A 7,500-nucleotide genomic window follows, 5' to 3' on the forward strand; every position below is an offset into this window, starting at 1 on the left:
GGCTGCTGCGGAGGAGGCCTACGTCGCACACTTCGGGTGTGACAGAGCCGGGAATCCCGTCCGGTTTATCAACCTCTTCCTGGCACCCTTTTTCCCCGGAAGAAATTCTGATGGAATTAAGTATGCCAGGAAGACGGCTGGTTACCGCCTGCTAGTCCAACAGGCAATTGCAGCACTCCAAGACATCCCTCCTGCCCCACCCTCCCCGCCTAGCACCCAAACCACCCAGATGAGCAGCCCGGCCGCCGATCTGCCAAGCGCCTCGGGAGAGGGAGCGTTGCTCCCGCCTTCTGACCCCCGGGACATGTATGCTGAGGCCATTAGGCGTCTCATGCGTGTAGTCTCCAAGGATGACGCGAGCTTGGGTCATCCTTTGATTCGCCTCGGGGAGCGGCTGCTGGGGGGTGACGACGTGTCTGGTGGCATCGCTGACTGGATTCGTTCCGTGGCGGTACCCCCAGGTAGGCGAGGACGTCGTCCTCGCAGACGACGTAGAGATCAGGAGGGCGGTGAGCCGAGCCGCCAGAAGATCCGGCGTAGGGAATACGCCAAGATGCAGTCCCTATTTAGGGCCAACATGAGCAGAGCTGCTGAGTTGGTTCTGGATGGGGAAAGGGACGCAGCGGTGCCTCCCCTGGGGGAGATGGTCGAATTCTGGGAACCAGTATTCGGCCATCCTTCAATCCAGGTGGAGCAACACCCGCGTCTGCCTCATGACCAACAGAGGAACGCACTGGCGCAGCCCATCTCTGCTAAAGAGGTGGAGTCTGTCGAAGTCCCTAATGGCTCGGCACCTGGCATCGACGGGATCACACCGCGGGCGTGGCAGCAGTGCCCGATCGCTGTCAGAGCCCTCCTCTACAACATGGTCCTGTACACCGGCTCCTTCCCCGAAGACATCCTGGTAAGTAGGACGGTCTTCGTGCCCAAGAAGGCGAATGGCATGTCGCCTGCGGACTTCAGGCCCATCAGCATCGCCTCAGTGGTTGTGCGTCAGCTGCACAAGATCTTAGCACAGCGCATGATGGCTGAACATTTGGTCGATGAAAGGCAACGTTGCTTGGAAGATGGTTGCGCCGAGAACATAGCAGTTCTGGCGGCGGCCATCAACCACGCCCGTAGTCGCCGACGGGAGCTTCACATTGTGTCGCTCGACGTTGCCAAGGCCTTCGACTCGGTCAGCCACGAGGCCATAACATCGGCCCTCACTGAGGCGGGTGTGCCTGACAGTCTCGTGAGGTACGTGGAAACCACGTATCGCATCTCCACAACCATCTTGGAGGTGCCGGGCGGGAAGTCCGGGAGAATCGTTGTGAGGAGGGGGGTGCGACAGGGTGACCCTATGAGTTCCATCATCTTCTCGTTGGTCACCGATCGGATCCTGCGGTCGATACCATCGTCCGTCGGGTACCAGATGGAGTCGGACCATCTGATAAGTGCCGTAGCATACGCGGACGACATCTGCTTGGTGGCCTCTTCGACCACCGGTATGTCTGCGGCACTGATCGCGGCGGAAGACACAGCCAGTAAACAGGGGCTCGCGTTCAACACGTCCAAATGCGTTGCCACCTCCATTGTACCATCAGGTCGGGAGAAAAAGGTCAAGGTGTTGACCTCTCCTCAATTCAGGCTTCGTGACAGGTCATCCGTCAAGCAGTTGGGCCCCACCGAGGAATGGCGATACCTCGGTGTGAACCTTAGCCCAGCTGGCCTGAAGAGGGTTTCCCCGTCCGTGGAGGTGGAACTACAGCGCATTACGCGAGCGCCCTTGAAGCCACAGCAGCGCCTCACCATCTTGCGCTGCTTCCTCATCCCCAGGTACTACCATCGCCTGGTGCTGGCTGGTTGTACGCTGAAGGTCCTGCGCGCGCTCGACCTTCAGGTGAGAGCCGCGATCAGAAGATGGCTCCGATTTCCCAAGGACGTGCCGGTGGCCTACTTCCACACGGCCTGCAGAGACGGCGGTCTAGGCATTCCCTCATTCCTTACGTCCATCCCCGGCCTAATGCGAGACCGGCTCATGTCAATGAGGCAATCTTCGTCTCAATCCGTCAGGATTGCACATGAGTCGGAGTGGGTCCAAAACCGCATCCGTTGGACCGATAGAGCCTTGAACCCCTGTGGTGAGAGACTCTATAGCCGCGAGTTGCGTGGCAAGCATTGGGCCGACAGACTATACACCTCTGTCGATGGCAAGGAACTGAGGGAGTGTGGGCGAACATCTGCCTCAACGAGGTGGATTGGTGCGGGTGTATCGGGCGTGCCCGGAAGGGACTACGTCCAATACCACCACACACGCATCAACTGCCTCCCCACACTAGTCCGTACGTCCCGCGGCGAGAGGCGCGTGCACGCCAACATCAAGTGCCGCGCAGGGTGTGATTGCACTGAGACGGCCGCTCATGTCGTTCAGTCCTGTTTCCGTACACACGGCGGCAGGGTGAAGCGACATGATGCCGTCTGTAAAACCCTCGCCGACCATCTGCGGTCGCGGAAGATGGAGGTAATTGTAGAACCTCATCTCCGCACAGTGGAGGGCTTGAGGAAACCGGACCTCCTGGTCAAATCGGGTTCGAGAGGCTTCATCCTGGACGCTCAGATCGTGTCCGGTGGTCCCCCGCTCGACGACAGTCACCTGAGGAAGGTTGCGAAATATAACACCTCGCAGGTTAAGGAGTTGGCTGCTGCCACCCTTAATCTGCCACCTTCCTCGGTGACTGTGACGTCATGCACCCTTTCATGGAGGGGTGTCTGGAGTGGGGCGTCCGCCGAGTCATTGGGATCTTGTCTGGGCGTTCCTGTGGGGCTCTTGAGTGGCATCACCACAAGGGTGTTGCAGGGGTCCCATACCAACTGGACCCGGTGGGGCCAAATGACTTCTATGGCCCCACGAGCACGCGTTGGGGTGGGCTGATCCGCGCTTCTCCCCCCATTGCATTTGGGTACCTGCCCCTCGCAGAACATCGTAAATTCGGCAGCAGGAAATAAAGCCGTCGCTCGCCAATAACATCGGCGAGTAAGAGAAGGGGTTTTAGTGGGTATGCTGTTCGCAGTGACTCCCACACTACCTCAGCTTCGATGCTGAGGTGCCTATAAAAGGTTTCCCCTTCTTAAAAAAAAAAAAAAAAAAAAAAAAAAAAAAAAAAAAAAAAAAAAAAAAAAAAAAAAAAAAAAAAAAAAAAAATAGCCAAATGCCTCGTCATCTAATTAGTGACGCGCATGAATGGATTAACGACGATTCTCGCTGTCCCTACCTACGTCCCGCAGGGGGTGTAATGGCGGGTAAAACCGCCCTTACACACGGGGTGTGACGACCCCGCGGTCCCTGAGTCGAACTTGGTGTAAGGATTGGGATCCCCCTTTTGGGGGGTCTCAATAATTATACCTAGGGGGGTTGCGGGTGCAGGGTGAAACCCTGTGCCCAGGGGGGGTTTCGGTGGGGGGGGGTCGCGAATTGGGTCGCGAGGGAGGGCGAAATCGGCTGGTGGAGGGGTGGTTCCACGTGGTGGAGGGGTGGGTCCACGTGGTGGAGGGCGAAATCGACGGGTGGAGGGGCGCGAGACCTATTTGCTGGGGGGTTCGGAGGGGGAGGGTCGCGGATTTGGTCACGGTGGGTGGGCAGGACTTCGGGAGACGCGAGGGAGGGCGAAATCGGCTGGTGGAGGGGTGGTTCCACGTGGTGGAGGGCGGAATCGGTTGGTGGACGGGTAATTCCACGCGTGGGTGGGGGTTCGGGGGGACTGGCTGCTTCGCTGTGCGAAGGGCATGGACGCTGCGGTTCTCGCAAGTAGTTCCAGCCACGCGTTAGTAGTCGGAACCTCCCGCAACGGTGGAGGCCGGCGAAAACGCGACGCCACACGTAGGGGTTGGGTCAGTGGGTGGGTATCCCTCGGAAAAGGGACGGTTCGCGGGGCGGTGCGGGGGAGGGGGGACTGGCTGCTTCGCAGTGCGAAGGGCATGGACATTGCGGTTCTCGCAACTTGTTCCAGCCACGCGTTAGTAGTCGGAACCTCCCGCAACGGTGGAGGCCGGCGAAAACGCGACGCCACACGTGGGGGTTGGGTCAGGGGGAGTGGGTGGGTATCCCTCGGGAAAGGGACGGTTCGCGGGGTGGGTCGTCGGGTGGGATGGGTGGGTTCCCCCTTTCTGTGGGTCTGCTCCCTCTCTGCTCCTCTTTCGAGGGGAGTCGAGGCGGAGCACTCCTTCAGCGCCTCCACCGGGCCCCGATCCGAGCTCCCCAGCTCGGCGGGAACCGGAAGGCCCCCTCCCAGGGACGGTGCTCAGCGTCCCGAGCTACCCAGCTCGGTGCCGCTGGGAATCGTCCCATCTAATCCTAATATTCTTATTCATTCTTTTTCTTTTACTTTTCAGCTTTTCAGCTCTTGCCTTTTGGCACGGCCGACGACCGTATCGTCTACTTCAACCATGGCAGGGCATTTTTGCAAATCTTGTCCGGAGGCTAAACTGCCCCCAATCGGATCTCCGGGGGGGCACAAAAATGCGTCCGTCGTGCGGCGAAGTCTGCGCATCGCTTCTCAGCATGCCAGAGGACCACCTACAGCGACTACATCGAGGGACCCAAGGAGGGTGGTGCCCTCAAGGGTTCGTAGTCGCCCGCCGTGCGCCGGGGTACTGCCCTCCCGACGAGGGAAAGGTTCCAGCCTTCGTGCTGTCCACGAGGACGTCGAGGACGTCGCAGACAACGCGGGACTGACTGCGCAGCCGAGTCAGCCAACGCCGGGATCTTCAAGAACTTCAACCGGTGAGTCCACTCAATTATTAGGTAGGGTTCGCGAGTGCCAAATTAGATTAAGTAGGATCGATAGTCATCGCGTCGCGACCGGAGGCTCACCGGTACCCCCCGTTCCAATAGGTCATCCTCCCCGGACCCCTGCGATCGAGGGACCGGGCGCGCAACGCGACATTAGAATACTGCAATTGAACATGTCCCGCTCAATTGCAGTAACTGGGGAGGTCTTCCAGTTAATTCGCAAAGAGCGTCTGGACATATTGTTGCTCCAGGAGCCGTATGCCATTCGTGAGGCGAACACCTGGGCCATCCGCGGCCTAGGAGTCGGAATGCGTATTGCCGCGAGCTCAACGGAGCGACCGTGGGCAGCCGTCGTTGCGTGCAACTCCATCGTGGAGATTGCTTACGTGTCCCAATTAAGTAATGCACATTGCGTTTGTGCTGAAGCCCGCGTCCCCGGTGGATCCTTCTTCGTCGTCTCCAGTTATTTTCAATACTCGGACGACATAGAAATCCACCTGAGGCAGCTTGAAAAGGTTCTCAGCTGTCTCAGGGGTCGCCGCGTTCTGGTGGCGGCCGATTCGAACGCCCAACACTCCCTTTGGAGCCCCAGGACCACTGACCGTGGTGTCCTCCTGGGTGAGCTCATAGAGTCTTTCGGTCTCCGCGTCGCGAATGATGCTAGGCAGGGCCCAACCTTCAGGAGTGCCGCAGGTACGTCGTTCATCGACGTCACACTGGCCACCCCTGGCATGTATAAATTCATACGTGCATGGAGGTTGGAGGACGAGTGGTCCACCGGTGACCACACGTCGGTTTTCTTTCGCTTAGCGATCCGGAGTTCCTCACAGCGCGTCAATAACTCGGGAGTCGGCGAGGGCTCTACCATGCGGTTCAACGTTCGTCGGGCCGACTGGGAAAAGTTCGAGGCGACCCTCGATGAGGAGGCCCGTGAGAAACTCGTGGACCATCCGCTGGATTCTACAGCGGATGTCGAGAGAATGGCAGAAGTACTGGGTGACGTACTCACCAAAGCCTGCCAAGATTCGATGCCGCGCCGCAGACATTACCGTCGCGCGAATCCGTGGTGGACCGAGGAGCTGACCAGCAAACGCAAACTGGTCAGTCGTCTCCGAAACGGCTACCGAAGGGAGACTAACCCTGACGCGCGAAAAATTAAACAGAATAGGTATCGTGTAGTCCTGCGGTCGTACACCAGGCTACTTAGGACATGTAAAGAAAATAGCTGGCGCGGTTACATAACAACGGAAAGCAACGCGAATCCCTGGGGCTTCCATTACAAATATGCCGCTGATAAATTGCGTGTAGGCACGGTACTCAGCACCCTTAGAACCGCGAATGGCACGACACTTACAATGCGTGAGACTGCTGAGGTACTGTTGGACACACACGTACCCGACGACGACCCCAACGCCGACACACCGGAACAGAGAGACATCCGCGAACGCGTGAAGAACCTAAGGGTTCATACAGAGGACGCACGAGACTTGACGGACGACCAACTTAAGGGTCTCGTAAAGACCCTTAAGAACGACAAAGCCCCAGGATGCGATTTAGTTGAAGTTAGGGTCCTAAAAGTCGCGGTCATGAGGATGCCTCACATCTTCACGCGACTCTTCAACGCCTGCCTTAAGCACGGCGTTTTCCCCACCGTTTGGAAAGTCGGCACACTTCGTGCTCTCCTCAAAGGAGTTCACAAGGATGTGTCCGACCCCAAATCCTACCGTCCCATTTGCCTCTTGTCGGTTGTCGGGAAATTTTTCGAAAAGGTCCTGCACGGGATCCTTATGGCGAAAGTCCTTACTGAGGACAAAATATCAGGACGTCAATATGGCTTTCTGCCTGGACGCTCCACGGAAGACGCGATAGTAGAGTTGCGTGAATTAGTCGAACGCGGTAACGACAAGAGGTACGTCATTGGACTCCTTTTCGATATTTCAGGAGCCTTTGACAACGTGTGGTGGCCCCTAGTCCTCCAGTCTTTGGCGGATCGAGACTGTCCGAAGAATGTCTTTGAAGTGCTCCGGAGCTACTTTGACAATCGGACCGTCAAGATCGCCTGGAGCGACCAAGAGGTTTCCAAGCCGGCCACCCGGGGCTGTCCACAAGGATCAGTCCTGGGCCCCGCTTGCTGGAATCTCATGTTCGATGCCCTCCTCAAGAGCATCGAGCAGAATTTTGGTGATATCGAAGTCGCCTACGCGGACGACCTTATCGCGGTCGTATCGGCCGACTCGCGTAAGGAAATAGAGAGGACAGGCCGAGCCGTCGCCGAACACATCGCGTCGTGGTGCGCGTCAGCGAAGCTCGAACTGTCGAGGAGCAAGACAGAGGCAATTGTCCTGTCATGCAACTCGCAGAAGAGAGCGCCGCTGGTGCGGTACAGGTGGGATCGGGCGCGAAGGACACGCCGACGCGTGAAACCGGTGTTGGATATCCGCCCACCCGAGATTAGGCTCGACGGGGAGAAAATTAGATTCAAGGAGAGCGTGAGGTACCTCGGGGTACATTTTAATAGAAACATGCGGGTCCGGACCCATACAAAATACATACAGGAAAAGGCTAGAGTCCTTTTCACTCGGCTATCGGCCCTAATGCACAAGCATTGGGGGCTCCGATACCGATCGGTTAAAGTCGTTTTTCAGGGCGTTTTTCAGGCTGTCGCGTCGTATGCAGCCCAAGGGTGGGTGGACCGTTGCACACCGTACGACTGGAAGAAACTCCGTACC

General features: G+C 57.8%; 1 pseudogene; it reads left to right on the top strand.

The window, feature by feature from the left end:
- The window catches only part of LOC135172030 (large subunit ribosomal RNA), a 13,308-nt pseudogene that overhangs the window by 3,476 nt on the left and 2,332 nt on the right, over window positions 1-7,500 (top strand).

The sequence above is a fragment of the Diachasmimorpha longicaudata genome, unplaced genomic scaffold (genome assembly GCF_034640455.1).
Source record: "Diachasmimorpha longicaudata isolate KC_UGA_2023 unplaced genomic scaffold, iyDiaLong2 ctg00000142.1, whole genome shotgun sequence".
Classification (NCBI taxonomy): Eukaryota; Metazoa; Arthropoda; class Insecta; order Hymenoptera; family Braconidae; genus Diachasmimorpha; species Diachasmimorpha longicaudata.